The sequence below is a fragment of the Budorcas taxicolor genome, chromosome 3 (assembly GCF_023091745.1).
Source record: "Budorcas taxicolor isolate Tak-1 chromosome 3, Takin1.1, whole genome shotgun sequence".
In the NCBI taxonomy this organism is placed as follows: domain Eukaryota; kingdom Metazoa; phylum Chordata; class Mammalia; order Artiodactyla; family Bovidae; genus Budorcas; species Budorcas taxicolor.
This window is the reverse complement of record NC_068912.1, coordinates 21,476,660-21,499,909: the sequence shown is the minus strand read 5'-3', so window position 1 is coordinate 21,499,909 and position 23,250 is coordinate 21,476,660. Positions and strand designations below refer to the sequence as shown.

The following is a 23,250-nucleotide window of genomic DNA, read 5'->3' as shown; positions in this document are numbered from 1 at the left end:
TTAATTCTTATCATCTTTTTTGTCATCATCCTCTGAGGGGTGAGAATGCCACGTCAGCCTTTCCTCATAGAAGGATATGACAACCTGTGGGCACTTGACATCGGCTTCCTTGACAGGGACCAGATCAGCCTCATCAGAGTCCTTCCATTTCATTAGGAACATGAATTCTCCACTGGAGTCCGTAGCTCCAATAATCAGCTCTGGTTCCAAACCCCAGGCAAAGCCTCGTGGCTTTTCTGACTCTTCTTTCTTCTTCTTTGGTTTGTTCTCCTCCCCCTTATCTTCCAATCAGAATCAGCTTTTCGCTTGCCTCCCTCTGATTTATCTGTCTCGTGTGCTGTTTTCTGTGACTGCGGAAACTCAGCAATGAGGTCAGGGCAATCCAGGTTCTCTTCTGGTTCCCATGTGTTATCCTCATCTGAGAACCCCTTCTACTTTAGGAGATACTCCACTTTGCCCTTTACCACTCAATGGTCTAGAACTTCTTCCACCATATATTTTTCTTCCTCTTCTTCTAGCACCTCCTCCACTTTCTTCTTGTTTTGTTTTTTCCCCATAGTGCCCGCCAGCTTTCTGGTATAAAGAATGACGCTGCTCGAGTCGTGCAGTCACAACCCTCCCTACGCTGGTTCAAGCGCCCAGGCTGTCCCACCCATCCTCTTCCCAATTTACTGTTTCCTCTCCAGCCCAATCCCCCAGCCATCCACCCAACCCACGGAGCATTGTTGATCTGCTCAGGCTGAAGTGTGACCCGCAAATCGATAGAGCAACTTTAAAAGGCCTAACATAAGAGAGTATTTGGAGTCTCAAAAAATACCAGGATAAATTTTTTGAAGGAAAAAACTGAAGAAACCCAAGAGGACACACTCCAATCATAATGAAAATTATAAACCCACCCATCCAAGGAGACAAATGAACTGTGAGCACAAGGAACAGGAAGAAAACTGTGCCTAGTCACAGAGTAATTAAACTGCTCCAGTCCATTATAAAAGAAAAAAAGATGTCCAATGAGCCAGAAAGAAAATACATAGTACATTCAGAAAACAAAAGTAAAAATTATGTCAGATTTCTCATCAAAAACAGTGGAAGTGAGAAGACAGTGAAGCAACATTTTTAAAGGACTGAGAGTGAAAAAGAGTGTAATCCTATGCCTACTCACCCCCTTCCCAAATCTCTTTGAAAATAGAAGTTGAATGATGACATTTATAGACATACCCATGCTTAAAGACTTCGTCACCAGAAAAGCCACACAGCAAGAGAAGTTAAAGGAGCCCTCCAAGGAGAAGGGAACTCACATGAACTGGAATTCCTGATGGACACAAAGGAAATGAAGGAAAAGAGACATGGTCTATGCATGGGAAACATATGATTTTTTATCAATTAAATCTCTTTAAAAACATGGGGCAGGTTTTTTTTTTTTTAAGTAATAACCTTGGATGTGGGATTCAAAACGTATGCCCAGTAAAATACAGGACAACATAAGCATAAGGGCAGGCAGGGGAGAAATATGAGGAAGTGTGCCATCCCTTGAAGGCAGGCTGTGCTAAGTTACAGATGTATGTATGCTGTAATGCCCAAAGCAGTTGCTGAAATAACAAAATATTTACACCCAATAAGTCAACAAAGGCAAGAAAAAGGAATTATATACAAACCATGTAAAGGCTATGACAGAGCAATTACTCTTCCAGGATTCTACCCTGTAGCCATGTGTGCAAGAATGATGACTGTCATAGGAAAAGCATAGAACCAAAGTAATTACAAAAGTATATGGAAACCCGTGGTGGATTCATGTCAATGTATGGCAAAACCAATACAGTATTGTAAAGTAAAATAAAGTAAAAATAAAAATTAAAATTAAAAAAAGTATATGGAAAGGGATAAATAAAGGCTACTAAAAACAGTGAAAGAAACCTCATTGGTGAAAGGAGTTTACAGGGTAAAGATAATAAGCCTGCTCTTTCCTGAATTCCAGGACTCCCACTGACCTGCTTTCCTCCAGAGACCGTTTCTGAGGATCAGTGACTATCTGGATATAGGCTCTCGTGTTTGTGTATACAAGACACAAGGGAAAGGACTGTAGTAGTGGAGCTTGGGAACGATGTACAGACTAGAAATTATCAATCATACATCACTTAAACTCCAAAAGGACACGTCCCTGGGTGGGCTTGAACCACCAACCTTTCGGTTAACAGCCGAACGCGCTAACCGATTGCGCCACAGAGACTCGACACTAGCTCGTTTTTAATCTCAATAGAGTGACTAACACTCACTCACTCATCCCCGCAGAAAGCAAGCAAAGCTTCAAAGGTAGGCGAAGCCACCTGCCTTTCTCGGGAGAGCAGCTCGGTCTCCAAGCCTCGGGCCATCGGAGAGACGGAGTCCACTCAGTGTTCGTTCCCGTTGGAAAGCCGGGCGTCGGGGGATTGCGAAGGCAGAAGTGCAACCGAGCGCCCCTGCCACGCGTTACTCCACACCCGCCTCAGATGCCAGCGCCCGGACGCCAGGCCTGAGCCGAGGGGGGCCCGAGGGAAGCTGAACCCGCGGTGGACTCAGTGACGGCTCCGGGTTTGCTCCACCTTCATTCGGCCATCTGCACCTTTGGGCAGCGGTTTAGTAGGTGTGGTCCGTGTGGCTTAACGGGAAAGAGATCACATCCAAAGAGGAAACGTGAAAAGGAGCGAGAGCAAGCAAAGACATGGATGAAACCTGCCAGCAGACCTTCCAGGAAGTCTGTGAAGAGGCTCGGGCCAGATCCTCAGAAAGAAAAATTGCTTTTTAAAGTAGCAAATTGGGGAGGAAGAATCGGAGAAGAGCATGAAAGAGAGAAAAGCACGAACTTCTGTAAGTGTCCAGGAATAAAACAGTGTGGATTTATTTATGTCGAGATAGTTACCCGAGGTCCTGTTGTGCACTGTGCTTGTATGGTGTATAGTGCTGTATTGTGGTGGCAGCAACCTCGGTTCATATCCAGGCTGTATCAAGTTAGTGTCTATAACCTCTTTCCATTTGCTTTTTTTTTTTTTTAATTGGCATATACTTGATTTACAGTGTTGTTAGTTTCAGGTGTACAACAAAGTGATTCAGTTATACATACATTTTTTTCAGATTCTCTTTCTATATAGGTTTTTATTACAAAATATTTTATTTATTTACAAAATATTGAGTTTAGGTCCCTCCCTGTGCTAGAGGTCCGTATTGGTTATCTATCTGATACACAGTAGTGTATATATGTTAATCTGATTTATCCCTCTTTCTACTCTTTTCCCTTTGGTAACCAGCAGCTTGTTTTCTACATCTGAGGGTCTATTTCTGTTTTGTATATAATTTCATTTGTATCATTTTTGTTTTTGTGTTTTAGTTTCCACATATAAGTGATATCATATTTGTCCATCTTACTTCACTCAATATGAGAATCTCCAGGTCATCCACATTGCTTCAAATGGCATTATTTCATTCTTTTTTTTTTCCTTTATGGTTGAGTAATATTCATTTTGCTTTTAATTCCAGCACAAGTTATGCCACTTAGCAGTGGTTGGAGAGCAGTTTGCTGCTGGCCTTGCATTTGTATTCTGTGAGGAGTAAATCCCACAGCACGCAAGTGGGCTGGTCCAAGCAAAACCTAGGTCAACTGCTTGTCTCACTGTTGAGCAGAACATATTCTGAAGTGGAAATATTGCCTCTCAAGTAGCTTTGTCTGTAGCTTGCACTAACGAAATGATATGGTCAATGACTTTTTCTCTGTAAAAGGCATTTCTAATATCAGTAGTTTTTTTTTTTACACTAAAGGAAAATGAGTTTTCAATGGGTTTACAATAAAATGCAAACTAGTCATCACAGTTTACAGCAGCTTGTCTCCACCCACCATCCACTGATTTCTATGGAAACAGTAAATCATTGAACTATACTCCACACTGTGTAAAAAGCACACATCTTTAATTCATAGGCACAATTTGTAAACTTGGGCAAGCGTAATCACCACCCAGACGAAGTTATAGAAAACTGCTACCATCCTAGCAATGTCATTTGAGACCCTTTCCAGGCAATTCCTACACTGCTGCTGCTGCTAAGTCGCTTCAGTCATGTCCGACTCTGTGTGACCCCGTCCCTGGGATTCTCCAGGCAAGAACACTGGAGTGGGTTGCCATTTCCTTCTCCAATGCATGAAAGTGAAAAGTGAAAGTGAAGTCAGTCAGTCGTGTCCGACTCTTAGCAACCACATGGACTGTGGCCCACCAGGCTCCTCTGTCCATGGGATTTTCAAGGCAAGAGTGCTGGAGTGGGGTGCCATTGCCTTCTCCGAATTCCTACACAAGATCACGTAATTACTAATTCTGAAGTCTATTCCAATCATGTACTGTTGCCTGCTTTTGAAACTCAAATGAATGAATGTACATTTTTTGTTACTGATTTTTGTTTCATGAAACATTTTGTTCATTAAACATATTCATACTGTTATGTATATCACTTATTAATTTTGGTATTATTGGAGTAATTCTGGTGGGTTTTTTGGTGTTAATTGGTGTCCTTGATGAATTTTCTTGGTGTTGTGATGACTATTCCATATCAATCTTTTTGTATACTTCTGCATTCATGGATGTACTGCAATTTTGGAGTCCTGGAGTAGGTACAAGACTAACTTTATCAGAAATTGCCAACAGTCTTCTAGAATGATTTCAAACTGACTACTACAGTTCCAATTGCTCCACAACTGTCAGCATTTGATGTACGAATTCTTTTAAATACAATCATGCTGCAGGATAATGATATCTCCATGTAGTATTAAGGTTTATTTCCCTGATGAGTAAAAACGTCAAGAATATTTTCTTATAACGTTTGGTTATTAAAATATCCATCTTTGTGATCCAGTAAGACCCTGGCTTAGGCTTCCCAGGAAAAGGAAATCAGGTCCTGTGGTCCATCACTGCAGTGCAGATGAATCCTTCGAAGCATCCCTTGGAGACACCCAAGCTTGGGGAGTTCCCAGGAGCGGCTGCTTCAAATCCAATGATTGGCCCACCAAAAGCAGACTCACCCAACCTCTCAGCCCTTTGCCATTTCCACCCACTCTTCAGTAGAGTGAGGGTGGATTATATTTTTAAAATAGTCTCTTTCAATCCATTCATTCACATTCATTTCCCTGAGTAATTTGAGTTTCCAATTCATCTCACTACCACAAAGGGAAGACAGTTATTGTTGACATAAGCAGAAAGTATGTGTAAAAATCAATACCAGAATATCAATAGGATGGTGATCCAGATAAACGTCCTGACTCTCCAGCTGCTGTTTGGAATCCCTGTGGTCTCCATCTGGTAGTGGGCACATTTTCCCTTTTCCCTTGGACACTCACTCAGAAGACCTGTTAGGATAAATGTTATGTCCACTGTAGGGCAAGAGGTGAGTGAGGAAGAGGGGGTGGTGGATGGGGGTGGGGTGTGGACCAAGCTTGCAGTGGGAGCAGTAGATGAGCCAGCACAGTGGCTGTGGGGGGGTGGCTCTGGGAGAGTTGATGAAAGGCAGTCAGTCTGGTGGGTGAGAGAGTGTGCTTTGCCTGTGTGGGGAGGGGCAGAAGAATTGGGAGACCTTTGCTAGAATTACTTTGCAGAGAGTGATTTGGTAAGGGTAGAAGGGCGAAGGGTGACCCTGAGTGAAAGATGGTGGCCCTCGGGGTACGTGCTTACAGTTAGCTGGCAGCAGAGATACCTGATCTTGAAGGGGCTTTATCCAGGGCAAAAACTTGTCCATTGCTTTCACATGGTGCTCAACTAACTCCGTGATTTCCTTACTAGTGGGAAACTCGACTTCAGAATTTCTGCTTGATAATCCCTAGATAGTAAAATGTGTGTATTCATTTAGGTGAGTTTGAAGAAAGGACAAACTTAATCTGTGGGGTGGCCATCAGAATAGCTTAGAGTAGCAGGGGATGGATAGGCATTACTTGGAAAATGTATCAAAGGGCTTCATCATATATCAAAGTGTATCTTCCATACTTTGTTGATAAAAATTTTTCTGCATTTTGATCCTGGTGATGATTTCACATCAAATAGCTGTTCATTAATGATTTGTGCATTTTGTTCTGTGATCACACACCTTAATAATTTCCTTTTTGGATAGAATTGGCGGTCACATTTCGGAGAACCCAATGTAGACCATTACGGGGTTTAAGAAAAGAAAAAAACAAGGAGATGCCAGGTGTAACCTAATGCCGTGACTCGGATTCGAACCGAGGTTGCTGCGGCCACAACGCAGAGTACTAACCACTATACGATCACGGCGCACCACAACCCAAGCTTTGACAGTTGTCCTTAATCTATGTCATTTGACATAAAATGATTCCCATCACTGCACTACTTTATTCTTGGAAGCTTTACTCGGGTGTTCGTATTCTCTCTTTCACTGGCTTCCGTTTTCTTCCTCTCAATTCTGATACATGATGAGAAAACAAAACAAAATCAAAAACCAATTATCATCTCCCCAGATCCGGCACGTGCCGTCTGGGAAGTCTGACTGTCCTCGTCCCCAGCTCGCCGGCTTCTTTCCCGGCTCTTCGCGTTTGTTCCTTGGACCACCCTCCCCACCCGCTGGTTTCAGCTCTCGCCTCACCGACCGCGGCCGAGCGGAGGGAGGGCAGCGCCAGCGGCTCAGACGGTCTGGTGAAGGCGGAGCAAAGAACAGAAGAAATACTGGAGCCCAAGCGAGTGTTCAGCTTCCTTAGACCCATACCTATCCTCCCGGCTCAGGCCGGGGGCGTTTCAGGGGCGCTGTTTCTGCGAGGGGAGGGGAGCAAGGGGCGGCTGGGGCATTCGGCACCCAAGGGGATGACAAGAAGGCCATTTGTATTGAGCTTTCAGGCGTGATTGTTTAGCGCCTTTGCCTGTTAACCGGAAAGTTGGTGGTTCTAAGCCTACCCAAGGATAACTTTCTCCTTGTACCTTTCAAGTAAGTACTCCAAGGCTTTGTGGTTCTTTCTACTCTGCTCTTCCTTTCCAAAAAATGCCGCCTTCACTACGCTTCTGTCCCTCGTTTCTGGACCTAAACCAAGAGCAGGTTGCCCGGTCGGGGTCACTGGGAGTCCAGAATATCCTGAAAGAGTGCAACTAGTAACTTTATCTCTTCATGTTTCTCCTTTTCGGTGCACGTTACAAACCCTACAATCTTCTGTTCTTTAAAAATCTGTCCCATATTTCTAAGAGATTTAAATTTAAAATCTTCTATTTTTCCTTCATCCCTTTGTGTAAATCCAGATTTCCAGCTGGTGTCAGTGTTGCACTTCCTGGAGGACTCCTTTAACATTTCTTGTAATGTAGCTGATGAAGTCTTTAAGCGTTTATATGTCTCAATTCAATTCAGTCTCTGTCTTCTCTGGTTCTTTGCAACCCCATGGATTACAGCATGCCAGGCTTCCCTGTCCATCCCCAACTCCTGGAGTTTGCTCAAACTCATGTCCATCGATCCTACCATGTCATGACATCCTACCACGTCATCCTCTGTCGTCCCCTTCTCCTTCTGCCTTCAGTATTTCCCAGCATCAGCGTCTTTTCCGATGAGTCAGTTCTTCCCATCAGGTGGCCAAAGTATTGAAGCTTCAGCTTCAGCATCAGTTCTTCCAAAGACTATTCAGGACTGATTTCCTTTAGGATGGACTGGTTTGATTTCCTTGCAGTCCAAGGGACTCTCAAGAGTCTTCTCCAACACCACACTTCAAAAGCATCAATTCTTCAGCACTCAGTTTTCTTTATAGTCCAACTCTCACATCCATACATGACTACTGGAAAAACCATAGCTTTGACTAGATGGAGCTTTGTTGGGAAATTAGTGTCTCCACTTTTTAATATGCTGTCTAAGTTTGTCATAGCTTTTCTTCCAAGCAGCATGTGCTTAATTTCATGGCTGCAGTCACCATCTGCAGTGATTTTGAAACATAAGAAAATACAATCTGTCACTGTTAAGATTGTTTCCCATCTATCTGCCATGAAGTGATGGGACAAGATGCCATGGATCTTAGTTTTTTGAATGTTGAGTTGTAAGCCAGCTTTTTCACTCTCCTCTTTCACTTTCATCAAGATGCTCTTTAGTTCCTCTTCACTTTCTGCCATAAGGGTGGTGTCATCTACATATCTGAGGTTATTGATATTTCTCCCTGCAGTCTCGATTCCAGCTTGTGCTTCATCCAGCCTGGCATTTCACATGATATACTCTGCATAGAAGTTAAATAAGCAGGGTGACAATATACAGCCTTGATGTACTCCTTTCCCAGTTTGGAACCAGCCCATTGTTCCATGTCCAGTTCTAACAGTTGCTTCTTGACCTGCATAAAGGTTTCTCAGGAGACAGGTAAGGTGGTCTGGTATTCCCATCTCTTGAAGAATTTTCCACAGTTTGTTGTGATCCACACAGTCAAAGGCTTCCTTTGACTAAAGTCTTAGTCAATGAAGCAGAAGTAGATGCTTTTTCTGGAATCCTCTTGCTTTTTTTATGATCCAAAAGATGTTGGCAATTTGATCTCTGCTTCCTCTGCCTTTTCTAAATCCAGCTTGAACATCTGGAAGTTCTCGGTTCACATACTATTGAAGCCTAGCTTGGAGAATTTTGAGCATTACTTTGTTAGCAAGAGAAATTAGTGCAGTTGTGCAGTGGTTTGAGCATTCTTTGGCATTGCCTTTCTTTGGGACTGGCATGAAAATTGACCTTTTCCAGTCCTGTGGCCACTGCTGAGTTTTCCAGATTTGCTGGCATACTGAGTGCAGCACTTTCACAGCATCATCTTTTAGGATTTGAAATAGCTCAGCTGGAATTCCATCACCTCCACTAACTTTGTTTGTAGTGATGCTTCCTAAGGTCTACCTGACCTTGCACTCCAGGATGTCTGGCTCCAGGTGAGTGATCACACCATCATGGCTATTGGGTCATTAAGATCTTTGCTGTGTAGTTTTTCTGTGCATTCTTGCCACCGCTTTACTGTTTTTATTGTGCCCATATTTGCATGAAATATTCCTTTGGTATCTAATTTTCTTGAGATCTCTAGTCTTTCCCATTCTATTGTTTTCCTCTCTTTCTTTGCATTAATCACTGAGGAAGGCTTTCTTATCTCTCCTTGGTATTCTTTGAAATCTCACCTCCAATAGCCAGCCCCAGGTCAAGTGCCCTGAGGTCCAGACTCAGTGACATTTAGGAACTCAGTGCAGAAACTCTTCTGCATTGGATCTTGATGCAAAATACAATTCTGATCTGAGTAGGAAGAGGAAGTCTCCTGTGAGTACAGATGCAGAAAGAGTTTTCCCTGACCGGGAGTCGAACTCAGGCCACAGAGCAGTGGACATCGAATCCTAGCCACTAGACCACCAGGGAGCTGTACACAAAAGATGACTTAGCGCCTCCAAGTGAAAATTGAGAGTGTAAAAGATGAAACCAGAGATGCAGAGAACAGGAAGTTGCCCAGCAGACCAGAGCTGTGTGCAGCTGTGCAAGGCTCCCAGCCCTTGACCAGCTAGCTGCTCATCGCCCTTCAAATCCCCTTTCCTGGGGGATGCTTCTGTTTCTGAGACCAGGTCACAAAGTATCTACTGAGTCCCTCCTGGTCCAGCTCTAGGGCTGTGTGCTGCCTTGCTGCTCTCTTTGTGAACCTCAGTTTTCCATCGAGTCAGCCGCTGACTTGGCTTTCAACGGGTGATAAGTGGATCCGTCTTCCTCCAGATCTCTGACCTGGCCTCGGGGCCTCTGATGACCGCACGGGTACCAGTTCGCGGAGCCTTAAATTCTTCATTTCCGTGACTTTGGCTGGAGCCCACGGTGAGACCTGGGTGCGGTCTATTTTCTTCTACCAGGAAAATAAGACTGCTCCTCAAGTGTGCTGAGGGGGGGAAAGCAAGTGAGCTTCACGGGAATGAGCCTCTTGGTTTTCAGTGACCATCTGTAAACATGTGAAAGATCCAGGAGCCCGACAAGGAGCCGGAGGGGTTTCCGGACGTAAAGGTGACCCGAAGTCAGCCTTGTCCTTCCCCCCTGGGATGAACTGGGCCTGGACTCCGCAGAGACTCGGAGCAGAGAAAGAGGGCTGCTGTGGTCACCAACTCCTTCTACAGCTGCGTCAGCTGCCTCACCCCGTGCCTTTCGCGCCTTTTTTTTTTTGCCGATGAGAATGCAAATCTCAGGGGAAAAAAGCGATCTGCTTCCGCCTGTTTTCAAACCCGGGACCTTTCACGCGCGAGGCGAACGTGATAACCACTATGCTACGGAGAGAGGATACTCGCGGCCGCTAAACACTGTATCCAAGAAAACCCAAGGTTCTGCAGCCACTATCCAAGCCACCAATTTTTAACACTCATGCAGAAACCTTGGAGCCCCAAGCTCTCTCAGGCACGGAGACGGCGGCTCCCGAGGGCCCTGCTTTAGGGTTCCTCCTCTCCCCTGAAGTGAGGCCCCTCGGGCCCCCTCAGACTGCCTTCGGGGTCCCGCACCCAAGGCAGAGTCCTCATACCCTCAGCCACGCGCCCAAGAGCAGAGGTCGCCCCCGCCGACTCCCCAGCTCCCGGAAGCCGCAGGAGGCGAGGGGGTGGGTCCGAAGCCCAGGAGACCTTGAAGCCAAGCAGTGTGGACGCCACCCCTCCCGGGCTGCGGACCTCAGTGGCCTTTTCACGGCGCCGGCCGTCAGCGCTCTGGGCTCTCAGGAATAATCAACGCTTCCAATCCACTCAGAACCACACCCCGCTCCCCGCTGCTCCTTTACACCTGACTCCTGTACTCTTTCTCTGCAGCACTTCTCCGGTGTCCTCTTGGCAAAAGGGAGTCTCTTTGGTGTTCTCTAAAATTTCACCCCGCCGTCCCTGGGTGGGATCGAACCACCAGCCTTTCGGTTAACAGCCGAACGCGCTAACCGATTGCGCTACAGAGACAATGACGCAAACTGTCGTTTGCCTCTGCATGGAGTAGACACTTCTCTGGTGGCCCAGACGGTGAAGCGTCTGCCCGCAATGCTGGAGACCTGGGCTTGATTCCTGGGTCAGGAAGATCCCCTGGAGAAGGAATGGCAGTACTCTTGCCTGGAAAATCCCATGGACAGAGGAGCCTGGTAGGCTACCGTCCACAGGGTTGCAAAGAGTTGGGCACGACTGAGCGACTTTATTTACTTACTTACTCATTCACAGGGTAAGACCTTTACCCCAGGGAAAGGGTGCCACGTCCTTCCCCCTACCCGCCACAGATGCCAGCGCCCTCAGAGATACCGGGATCCAGGGCTTGGACCCTCGGGGCCTGAACCGAATGAGATCCAAGGACAGCATTGGCACCCGGTGGGCGCCAATGATGGCTCTTGCTGTATCCTCGCCTACACTCAGTGAATGAGAGTTTGCCCACCCTGGCAAAGGCCTCCGGGGCCGAGGTTTTGCTTAGGTTTCCTGTGTCCACCAGGCGATTTCCACCAGTGCAGAGGTCCGGTGATGGTCGCCCTGTGTCTGCACCCCTGGGACAGGGTTTGGCACTCACCAGGACACTCTAACACTTGAATGGCTACATTGTCGTCTTTAGCCCTTTGTCCCATGAAGACCCCTGAGGACATATGGAAAAGTTTTCAAAGTGAACAGTTCTTTATAAAAAGCCTTTATCCCAGCTATTTGATTTACCAGCATCCCATGGGGCGGGCCATGGAAAAGCTTGTTGGACACCTCCTATCGGATGGAGTTTGGATAGCCCAGCTGGGTAGACTGCATTCTGTGGGGTCCACCTGGGAACGGGAAGGGGTGGGAATTGAAGACCAAGCAGGGAAGGTGGGTTTGGGAGGAGGGCATGGAGACCTCCCAGGAGGCTTGGGAGAGAGGAGCATTGTCTCAGTTCCCATAACGGAGTGGGGAAGGAGGCAAAGAGCTCTCCCCAAAAGGAAAGCAGGAGGCAAGGGAGGTGGGGAAGTAGGGGAGAAGAGAGGGGAAGGGGAGGGAGAGGAGAATCAAAGAATTTGCGCTTCCACCCATCCCTCCTCCCTCTCTTGCCCTCTCTCTCCTACTTGCTCTTCTTTCCATCTCTACAACTGAGAAATCCTGACACAAACACATCTGAGAAGAAAGACCCAAATAATCTGTGCTCAGAAGCATAAACTCTTGGTTGTAAGAATCGTTCTGCCCATGTGTGGTCTTAGACAAATAAAGAAACTTCTTGTACCTCTCTTCTTTCTTCTGTAAAGTGAAAGCAATAAGACCATTCTTCTTCATTCTGTTGTCAGATGTACCTGGATTTAGAAACTATTGTATCAAGAATGTTATAGGCAGTGAAATAATATTGTTGCCATTATTCTCTGAATCTTTTGACAACCCCTACCCTTATTTATTTCATGTTAAATTACCTTGTTGCTTCTAGAAATTTCTGTAAACAGAATCAAGACACTGGCTGCTGTGACTGCTCTTCTTCACCAATTCTCTGATTGCAGGTCTGGAACCAATATATGGGCTGGAGGAAATGGGAAGAACACACATCTCCACCCAACACAATCTGACCTCACCTGATTCCCTCCTTGCCCCTTGTCAGAGCACGGTTTTCCAGGCATCCTGGCTATTCTGTGATCTCTCAACATATTTTCCATGGATATCTTTTCTTCCTATATCAGTCAGATACCATTTCTGATCCTTGCACTTATAAACTTTGACTGACCTTCAGGTCAGTCTGCCTGGAATGCAGGAGACCCGGATTCGATCCCTGGATCAGGAAGATCCCCTGGAGAAGGAAATGGCAACTCACTCCAGTACTCTTGCCTGGAGAATCCATGGAGGGAGGAGCCTGGTAGGCTACAGTTCATGGGGTCGCAAAGAGTAGGACATGACTGAGCCACTTCACTTTCACTTTCAGGTTCTCCTGGAAGAGCTCTTTGTGTTGTTTGTTACCACTCAACTTCTTCATTATACAAAAAGTTTCATCTTCTCACCCCAGAACTATGAACTTCCTCCTCATGGAAGAACTTCCCCTTTGCCTCCTTATTCCTTGAGTCAACCTCTGTCCAGTCTCTTGGAACAAAATAAGTCTTCAGGCAACACTGGGCTTCTTTCTGACTCTGTTTTTTGGCCATTAAAACAGATGCTACTTTTCTGTTCTGTGTATTGGATGAGGGAAGAAATGACACTGAGTAAAAATGAAGAAGGAAAGACTATTACTCTGGGCCATAATGTGGATTTATACCTATTATTCATGTAAATATTTAGTGTAAAGGTATTTTGTGTACATAATACTGTCTACAATGTAAGACAGCTTAGATACACACCTATGATCCAGCAATCAGTGCTCCTGGGTACCTTGATTTTGTGTGCTTTTTAAAAAATTGTGAAGTTTCTGGATCTTGATATGTTAATTAGAATTAAATTGACTTGACCAATCTAGTATATCATGAGAAATGCTGGCCTGGAAGAAGCATAAGCTGGGATCAAGACTGCTGGGAGAAATATCAATAACCTCAGATATGCAGATGACATCACCCTTATGGCAGAAAGTGAAGAGGAACTCAAAAGCCTCTTGATGAAAGTGAAAGAGGAGAGTGAAAAAGTTGGTTTAAAACTCAACATTCAGAAAATTAAGATCATGGCATCTGGTCCCATCACTTCATGGGAAATAGATGGGGAAACAGTGGAAACAGTGTCAGACTTTATTTTGGGGGGCTCCAAAATCACAGCAGATGGTGACTGCAGCCATGAAATTAAAAGACTCTTATTCCTTGGAAGGAAAGTTATGACCAACCTAGATAGCATATTGAAAAGCAGAGACATTACTTTGCCAACAAAGGGCCGTCTAGTCAAGGCTATGGTTTTTCCAGTGGTCATGTATGGATGTGAGAGTTGGACTGTGAAGAAAGCTGAGCACTGAAGAATTGATGCTTTTGAACTGTGGTGTTGGAGAAGACTCTTGAGAGTCCCTTGGACTGCAAGGAGATCCAACCAGTCCATTCTGAAGGAGATCAGCCCTGGATGTTCATTGGAAGGACTGATGCTGAAGCTGAAACTCTAGTACTTCGGCCACCTCATGGGAAGAGTTGACTCGTTGGAAAAGACCCTGATTCTGGGAGGGATTGGGGGCAGGAGGAGAAGGGGATGACAGAGGATGAGATGGCTGGATGGCATCACTGATTCGATGGACCTGAGTTTGAATAAACTCCGGGAGTTGGTGATGGACAGGGAGTCCTGGCGTGCTATGATTCACGGTGTCACAAAGAGTCAGACACGACTGAGCGACTGAACTGAACTGAATCTGACAAAAAATGCGTGACTGCCTAAATGTCAGAGCCCTGCCTTGTGGCCCCTGTGGCATGTAGTTGATTTGAGTCACCCCAGGTGAGTTTGAGTTTGGCCTGGTTTGTCTGAGTGTTTTGTTCATTTTTACTTATCTTGTAAATCTAACAAATATACACTTGTAAAAAAAAAAAGAAAGACTACCCTCCTATGAGAAGTGTGAAGAAGAATAGAATTCTCCAGCTCTACTCTCACTGGACTGCTGACACACTTTATATATTACACATAACAGATGGTGGTGGCTTTGGAGGTAATCCATGCTATGTGACCAAGGGAAATCCCACCTCCTGACAACCATCTGCCCTCTCTGGGCTATGGTGAAAGGGTGAAAGCAAAGGAAAGGAAAATAACACTCTTATTTGGAGACATTTTACCTCAGGATGGGACACTGGCAAATGGAGGCAGAATACATGGTTGATCATGGAGACTTCAGGGGCTCTTCCATGGGCCGAAACCCAAAGTGGATTTTACCTCATTTTCTGAGGTGCAAGTGAAGTGAGAGAAGTCAATCAGAGGAGCAGAAAGAACTCAAAGGGGATGAGCACCCACACCAGTCAACAGTGTACAAGTCGGGTTGGGTCCCTAGAAGAACTGCCTTGGGATTACCAGCCAGATGGATGGAGCCTAAAGAAGCCCTTATCCATTTCTGGCAACAAAGAGCAGGTATCTTTCAAAGGGGTTCCATGGTGTAACGGTGAGCACTCTGAATTCTGAATCCCATGATCTGAAAACTGGGTGGGACCTTTCTGGTTAATTAGAACTAGGACAATTTTTATTCCCCTAATAGGACCTGCCTTCCAGCTCCCATGTCCCCCAGCAGCGTTGTTCACACGGGCCCGATGGACAAGTGTGGGACCAACCCAGGGCATCTTCACTGGACCCAGGTGGCTCTGCACATCCCTGGCCATCAGAGGCCCAGCCCCTGCCCTCCTCTCTACCCCCGCCCAGGGGAGCAGCAACCCAGCCAGTGCCTCCCTCCCGTTGGGTTACCCAGGGTCTTGGGGGCAAGAGGGAGAGGCTGCACCTCCCAAGTACTGCCCCACGAGGGGGCTTCACACCACACGCCTTGTAGTCACTGATCAGACAGGATGGCACCTTTCCAGTACAGGGTTCCAGACCTGCCTGGGAAGAACTATGTTTTATTCAGGTTCTCTATTATCCTGAATATTAATTGACCCTATCCCAGTTTATGAGAAGAAAATGGCAACCCACTCCAGTGTTCTTGCCTGGGGAATCCCAGGGAGGGGGGAGCCTGATGGGCCGCCGTCTATGGGGTCGCACAGAGTCAGACATGACTGAAGTGACTTAGCAGCAGCAGCAGGGAGAAAGCAATGGCGCCCCATTCCAGTACTTTTGCCTGGAGAATCCCATGGACGGAGGAGCCTGGTAGGCTGCAGTCCATGGGGTCGCTAAGAGTCAGACATGACTGAGTGACTTCGCTTTCACTTTTCACTTTCATGCATTGGAGAAGGACATGGCGACCCACTCCAATGTTCTTGCATGGAGAATCCCAGGGACGGGGGAGCCTGGTGGGCTGCCGTCTATGGGGTCGCACAGAGTCGGACACGAGTGAAGTGACTTAGCAGCTTAGCAGTTTATGGTGATTTTATTTAGAGTTTCTTGCTCCTAAGTCTCCGTTGGGCATGCAAAACTGATGTTCGGCTAATATTTGAACCTTGACTCTTGGAAATCTTGTCCATTGGTCCCAGCTCAGCCTGAAAGAGGAGTGTGGGTTGCAGATTTTGGGATCTGAGGAGACTCCAGGTCCCTGACCCACGGGCCAGGGTGCTCCAGGACCAAAGGGGAGAGGAGCCATTGGGAGTTTGGAGCCAGACCGGGTCCTTCATCCTGCAGTTACTGCTCCACCAACAAGACTTCCCACTATGGTGAGCAGAGCAAAACAATTGTGTCCTCTACTGCTTGGGAGAAAAATATGGATGAGGCCTGTGATGGACTTGAATAGCTAATTAAAGTGTTCCCTTCCAGGTGCAAAGGAGAACTTCTCAGATTCTTATATTTTGGAACCTTCAGTGGTTAAGGAAGGACTCAGTGACAGAGTTGTCTTTGTTTGTTAAGTCGCTCAGTCATGTCTGACTCTTTGTGGCCCCATGTACTGCAGCACAGCAGGCTTCCCTGTCCATCACCATCTCCTGGACCTTGCTCAAACTCATGTCCATTGAATTGGTGATGCCATCCAACCATCTCATCCTCTGTTGTCCCCTTCTCCTCCTGCCTTCAATCTTTCCCAGCATCAGGGTCGTTTCCAATGAGTCAGTTCTTCCCATCATGTGGCTAAAGTATTGGAGCTTCAGTCTCAGCATCAGGCCTTCCAATGAATATTCAGGACTGATTTCCTTTAGGATGGACTGGCTGGATATCCTTGCAGTCCAGGGAACTCTCAAGAGCCTTCTCCAACACCACAGTTCAAAAGCATCAATTCTTTGGTGCTCAGCCTTCTTTATAGTCCAACTCTCACATCCATACATGACCACTGGAAAAACCATAGCTTTGACTAGATGGACATTTGTTGGCAAAGTAATATCTCTGCTTTTAAATATGCAGTCTAGATTGGTCATAGCTTTTCTTTCAAGGAGCAAGAGTCTTTTGATTTGATGGCTGCAGTCACCATATGCAGGTCATTCATTTTTTTAATGTAAAAATGTTGAATACATATAAAGAAGAAAATAAGCCATCATCCATAGTCCCACCTCCTGGAATGAACTATTGTTAACATCTTTACATATGTTCCTTCAAATCTATTTTTAAATTTCCAAGTTTTAGCAAAAAGTGCGTGGGTGCATGCTCAGTAACTTCAATCCTGTCTGACACTTTTGGACCGTATGGACTGTAGTCCACTAGGCTCCTCTGTCCATGGGCTTCTCCAGGCAAGAATATTGGAGTGAAATATTCCAGGGGATCTTGCTGCCCCAGGGATCGATCCCAGATTTCCAGTGTCTTTTGCATTGGCAGGTGGGTTCTTTACCATTAGCATTACCTGGGAAGCCCCTAAAGTATATATGTTTATTCTATAAAATTCAAATGATGCAGAAAATACAAATATGTAAAATTTTGAAACATCTTAAATTCAAAAGTAACTTCTGTTAATGTAGGTAAATGTTGATGGAGTCATTTACGCATATCAACAGAGAGAATATATACAAATAAACTTTTATATTTGAGCTCTTATAGGTTCTATTCCTATTTTAAAGTATTCCCATTTAATAGTGTATAAATTCAATGGAAAAACAAAAATAAAGAAACCGTTGAACTTTTGACTTGTTTACCTTAAGAGAGATACATTTCTTTTGTGTGTGTGTGTGTTTGTAATAAAGTTTTATTAAAGTATAAAGGAGATAGAGAAAGCTTCTGACATAGACATCAGAAGGGGGTAGAAAGAGTACCCAATTGCTAGTGTTAGCAATGGAGTTATATACTCTCTAATGAATCCAAAGAATGTCTGGAGGTTGTAAAGATCTCACCAGACCTACTCCCATAGTTTACATTTTAAGATAACAGAATTAGCCAGAAGGTTTAATCCAGAGACTGTCCTCAGGCAGGATACATTATTACATAATCCTTGTAAAGACAAGACCTATTTTTAAGTATTTAAAGTATTCCCAATTAATAGTGCATAAATTCAATGGAAAAAAAACAAAAATAAAGAAACTGTTGAACTTTCAACTTGTTTACCTTAAGAGAGATACATTTCGGAAAGAACTCTAATGCTAGTAATAATAACAACGATTGTAATTTAATCAAGCACTTGAAATTTGGAATAATTTGAATAAATTGGAATAATTTTGGAATTGGAATTGAAATTGGAAAAATTTGGAATAATTTTTCTCATTACTTAAAAAAATATAATTTCTTAATATATAATTTTAAAATAATACAATGTATCCATTTCAAGTTTGATGACTTTTGACAAATGAATGTACCCATGGAACCACTACCCAGTTCAAGAACATCTCCAGCACTCCAAAATATCCCCTTGAGCCCCTTTGCCATCAACCCCCTGCCACTCCCTGTCCCAGGGGCTCAGTGATCTAGTTCTTGTCACTAGGGATTAGTTTGCCTCATCTAGTAATTCCCATAGGTGGCTCCGCAGAGTATGTACCCTTTTCATCACTCAGGGTGATGTTTTAATCCATATCATTGCCATATATCAGAAATTTGTTTCATTTTATTGAAGGGTATCATTCCTTTGAATGAATATATCACAACTATATCTATTAACCTCATGATGGACATTTCAATGGTTTTCAATTTGGGAACTATTATGAACAAAGCTACTATAAGCAAATCCCTTCTGTGGGCATATATTTTATAAATTCCATGTTAAATTTTTAATTCTTTAATATGAATTTATTTTGCAAATGATGTTACATTCATAAAGAAAAAAATTATTGAAATGTTTAAAAAATTAACTCAAATGTTACAAAAGAATGAAGTACCAGCTTATCTTTGATTGTTTCTTATGGAACATACTTAATATTAGCCACATACTGTGCCAGCTGTAGTACTTGAGTATCTCATTTAATCTACACAACAGCTTTATGAAGTACTTATTATTTCTTTCACATGACACTTGCAAAATTGACCTAGCAAACTGGAGTTGACCCAAGGTCAAATGGAAGGCTAGTGGTGGCATCAGGACTAAAAGGAGGCCCCCCAGATGGGCCTCATTACATTTGGGCTAAATGTTCTCTGCTGTTCTTGGTTTCCTATCTACCTTTTGCCCCTGATCTGTGTGCTTGAGGTTGACCCTGGCAACCAGCATTTCCAGGTCTTTCTTGCCCACAGAATCCAATAGGTGCAGCCAAACAAATTAGATCAAAAGGGAGAGAGAAGGAAAGTGAATGATAATGGTTACCTGCCATATCAGCAAATAAAGGCTGATCTAGCCACCGGCCACTACCAACCTTAATGAAGTGAAGTGAAGTGGCTCAGTTGTGTTTGAGTCTTTGAGACGCCGTGGACGGTAGCTTACCAGGCTCTGCCGTCCACGGGATTTTCCAGGCAAGAATACTGGAGTGGGCTGCCATTTCTTTCTCCAGGACATCTTCCCACCCAGGGATCAAACCCGGGTCTCCTGTACTGCAGACAGATGCTTTACCGTTTGAGCCACGAGGGAAGCCCTTAATAAGTATGTTAAAAAGAAATCTGCTATTCGAGAGGGAAATGGCAACCCACTGCAGTATTCTTGCCTGGAAAATCCCGTGAAGAGAGGAACCTTGTGGGCTACAGTCCACGGCATCACACAAGAGTTGGATATGACTGAGCATGCGTGACTGAACACAGACTGTGGGATCTTAGTTCCACAAACTCTGGCCCACAGCTGTGAAAGCACCAAGATCTAACCACTAGACTGCCAAGGAATTCTTGTCACAGCTTAAGGTGTCAGTTACCTGGGTGTAAACTTTGTCGAAGCACTTCATTATATGTGTACTTGAAAGATGCAAGAGACTGGATTGTAAATATTCTCATCACAAAAAAGAAATGAGAAATTATGTGATGGGATGGAGGTGCTAGTTAATGCTCTGGTGGGAATCATTTTGCCATATATAACTGTATCCAATCAACATGCTGTACACCCTAAACTCACACAGTGTTATATATCAATTATATCTCAATAAAGCTGGAGAAAAAATTTATAAAAAAAGAAAGAAACCTGCCTGTTACATCTTTGGAATCCATCAAAAGCCAAGGGGGACACGCTCCAGTGCCGCAAGTTCAAGTGCTACTCAGCTGGGGAGGAGGAAGGACTGCTTACTCACTGGTCACCTGCCCAAGGTTGTCTGCTTTGGCTCCAGCAGCTGGTGGGAACTAGATTGGCCTTCACCAGTGCCAGGAGGACTGGGTCCCTGCAGGCTCCCACTTCATCCTCATGAGGTGTTTCGATGAGGAAATCACCAAGGATTTCTTCTTTTCCCCTAATCTATTACCACTTCTCACTGTGTCTCTTCAAGACCATTGTTGGGTGCTGACTGGACAGGGCTTGAAGGAGATGCTACCCTTCTCCTACTGGTCTCTTCTGGCCCAGAGGTTACTGCCTGCGGGATCAGAGCCAGGGGGCCGGGAGGAACTGGCTCTCTCTCACTTGCGCCTCGCTGGCTCCGGGCAATTTGAATTTATGCCCCCTCCGGAGCTTCTCCACTGGCTCCACACGAGGTGTGGGGCTCTAGACCTGGTGAGAGGGGCTGCCTGAGGCAGCCTGGCCCTGCCCCTGACGCTGGAGGACAGGTCAGAGAGAGGCCAATATTGACCAGGCTGGCCAAGAGAAGTCTCAATTGTGGCCCAGCCCACACACTGGAGGTTAAAATTCTCAAACCCTCAACTTTTAGCAGAGCTAGATCTCGAGTTGAATCCATCTCCACGCCTTTATGAGGAAAGTTAAGGGAGGAAATCAGACCAAGAAAAAGATTATGTGTATCAAAATGTGCAACTAATCAAAGAAAAATAGGATTTTCTGACAAGTTGGCAGTATGGTATGAAGGACTGGTGTCAAAGAGAAGTGTGTTTGGTCTGAGCAAACAGAGCATCAGATAAGATGGGAAAACACCCTTGTCACCGGGGTGGAAGGGGAAAGACCCAGAATTTTGCTTGGAGCCCTGGGGCCTTCCCTGATAGCGTTATCCATTGAGGCCATCCACTTTCCTGAATCCGCGGTCCTTAGTGATATTTGGGAACCCACGTCTCAGTTGGGGGCCTCCTCATCCCCCTCCTTTTTTCTTTCTGAAGACAGAATCCCAAAGGTTTCAGCACTCTGATGTTTGCTTTTCAACTATCAAGCTACCCTAAAGCACCTGGGCCTTGCTAATTGAACAAGTAACTGACCAGAAGCAGTTCACTGACTTGCCTGAACTTCAAGTTTGGGAGAAGAGTGGAGGGCGACAAGAGCAGATTGTATGGCTCCTGAGTGAATTCAAAGCTCTGATCATTTCTGAGAGCCAAGGCCACCGACTCTCTGTGTGATGAACAGGGCAACCCAAGTGCGGGTCCACAGCACTGGAGGAGCAGGGTCTACACTGTTGTGCGACAGGCTCCCTCAGGTTCAAACAAAGATAACCCCACTCCTGTAGCTTCCCGGAGCTGAGGCATCCACTGGGCCAACCGCTGCTCTCTGGGGCATAGCAGTGGGACTGGAGACTCTGCACTGGGTGTGGGATCTGGAAGCCAGACTCTGGGTGCTCAAGGGTCCTGGTTTCAGGAGGAAGGGAGGAGCCCTAGAGCAGGGCCTCTTGGGAGCTGCAGTCTCCTCGTCTGACGTATCACTGGTGGTTCCAGGTTCATTCTTCAGTTTGAAAGACTGGTGACCAGGAGAAGGTGGGCAGGACCAGAGGTTTACATGGACATAGATATCATCAAGCAAAATACAGGCCTTGTTTCCATAGTGTAGTGGTTATCACATTCACCTCACATGCGAAAGGTCCTGGCTGGAAACAGAACTTCCCTTTTCCTGAGATCTACATTCCCATTCAAGAAATACAAAGCAGGGTGGAAGTTGTGGCAGCAGGTGCACTTATATTTTCCTTGGCCCAAGAAACAGGGGGACAGAAAAAGAAAGGAAAAATGGTTGTCTGAGGAGGCCTTAGCAGTAGCTGAGAAAAGAAGAGAAGCTAAAGGCAAAAGAGAAAAGGAAAGATATACCCATTTGAATGCAGAGTTCCAAAGAATAGCAAGGAGAGATATGAAAGCCTTCCTCAGTGATCAATGCAAAGAAATAGAGCAAAACAATAGAATGGGAAACACTAGAGATCTCTTCAAGAAAATTAGAGATACCAAGGGAACATTTTGTGCAAAGAAATGGTATGGACCTAACAGAAGCAGAAGATATTTTTAAAAGGTGGCAAGAATACACAAGAACTGTATAAAAAAGATCCTCATGACACAGATAACCACAATGGTGTGATCACTCACCTAGAGCCAGACATTCTAGAGTTCGAGGTCAAGTGGACCTTGGGAAGCATCACTACAAACAAAGATAGTGGAGATGATGGAATTCCAGCTGAGCTATTTCAAATCCCAAAAGATGATGCTGTTAAAGTGCTGGACTCATATGCCAGTAAATTTGGAAAACTCAGCAGTGGCCACAGGAAAAAGTCAGTTTTCATTCCAATCCTGAAGAAAGGTAATACCAAAGAATGTTCAAACTACTAAACTATTTTGCTTATCTCATATTTAGCAAAGTAATGCTCAAAATTCTCCAAGTTAGGCTTCCATAGTATGTGAACCAAGAACATCCAGATGTTCAAGGTGGATTCAGGAAAGGCAGAGGAACCAGAGATCAAATTGCCATCATCTTTTGGATCATAGAAAAAGCAAGAGAGTTCCAGAAAAACATCTATTTCTGCTTTATTGACTATGCCAAAGCCTTTGATTGTGTGGATCACAACAAACTGGAAAATTCTTTAAGAGATGGGAATACCAGACCACCTTACCCATCTCCTGAGAATTCTGTATGCAGGTCAAGAAGCAGCAGTTAGAACATGATATGAAACGATGGACTGGTTCCAAACTGGAAAATGAGTATGTCAAGGCTGTATATTATAACCCTGCTTATTTAACTTTTATGCAAAGTACATCATGTGAAATGCCAGGCTAGATAAAGCACAGGCTGGAATCAAGATTTCTGGAAGAAATATCAATATCAATATCAATTCAAATCAATAGAAATATCAAATTCAAATATGCAGGTGATACCACCTTTATGGCAGAAAGCAAAGAGGAAGTAAAGAGCCTCTTGATGAAAGTGAAAAAGGAGAGTGGAAAAGCTGGCTTAATACTCAACATTCAAAAAACAAAGATCATGGCATCTAGTCCCATCACTTCATGGCAAATAGATGGGGAAACAATGGAAACAGTGAGAGACTTCATTTTCTTGGGCTCCCACATCACTGTAGATGGTGACTGCAGCCATTAAATTAAAAGACACTTGCTCCTTGGAAGAAAAGCTATGACCAGCCTAGATAGCATGTTAAAAAACAGAGACGTT

At 44.8% G+C, this 23,250-nt stretch overlaps 3 non-coding genes and 1 pseudogene across 3 annotated transcripts; all 4 read right to left on the bottom strand.

Moving 5' to 3' along the window:
* LOC128044562 (chromobox protein homolog 1-like) lies at positions 1-584 on the bottom strand (annotated as a pseudogene).
* A 1,566-nt stretch (positions 585-2,150) lies between these two features.
* TRNAN-GUU (transfer RNA asparagine (anticodon GUU)) lies at positions 2,151-2,224 on the bottom strand. The gene has a single exon. It is a non-coding gene; the product is annotated as a tRNA-Asn (tRNA).
* Positions 2,225-6,200: 3,976 nt separating this feature from the next.
* On the bottom strand, positions 6,201-6,272 carry TRNAH-GUG (transfer RNA histidin (anticodon GUG)). Its single transcript has one exon. It is a non-coding gene; the product is annotated as a tRNA-His (tRNA).
* A 4,543-nt stretch (positions 6,273-10,815) lies between these two features.
* TRNAN-GUU (transfer RNA asparagine (anticodon GUU)) lies at positions 10,816-10,889 on the bottom strand. Its single transcript has one exon. It is a non-coding gene; the product is annotated as a tRNA-Asn (tRNA).
* Between the last annotated feature and the right edge of the window lie 12,361 nt (positions 10,890-23,250).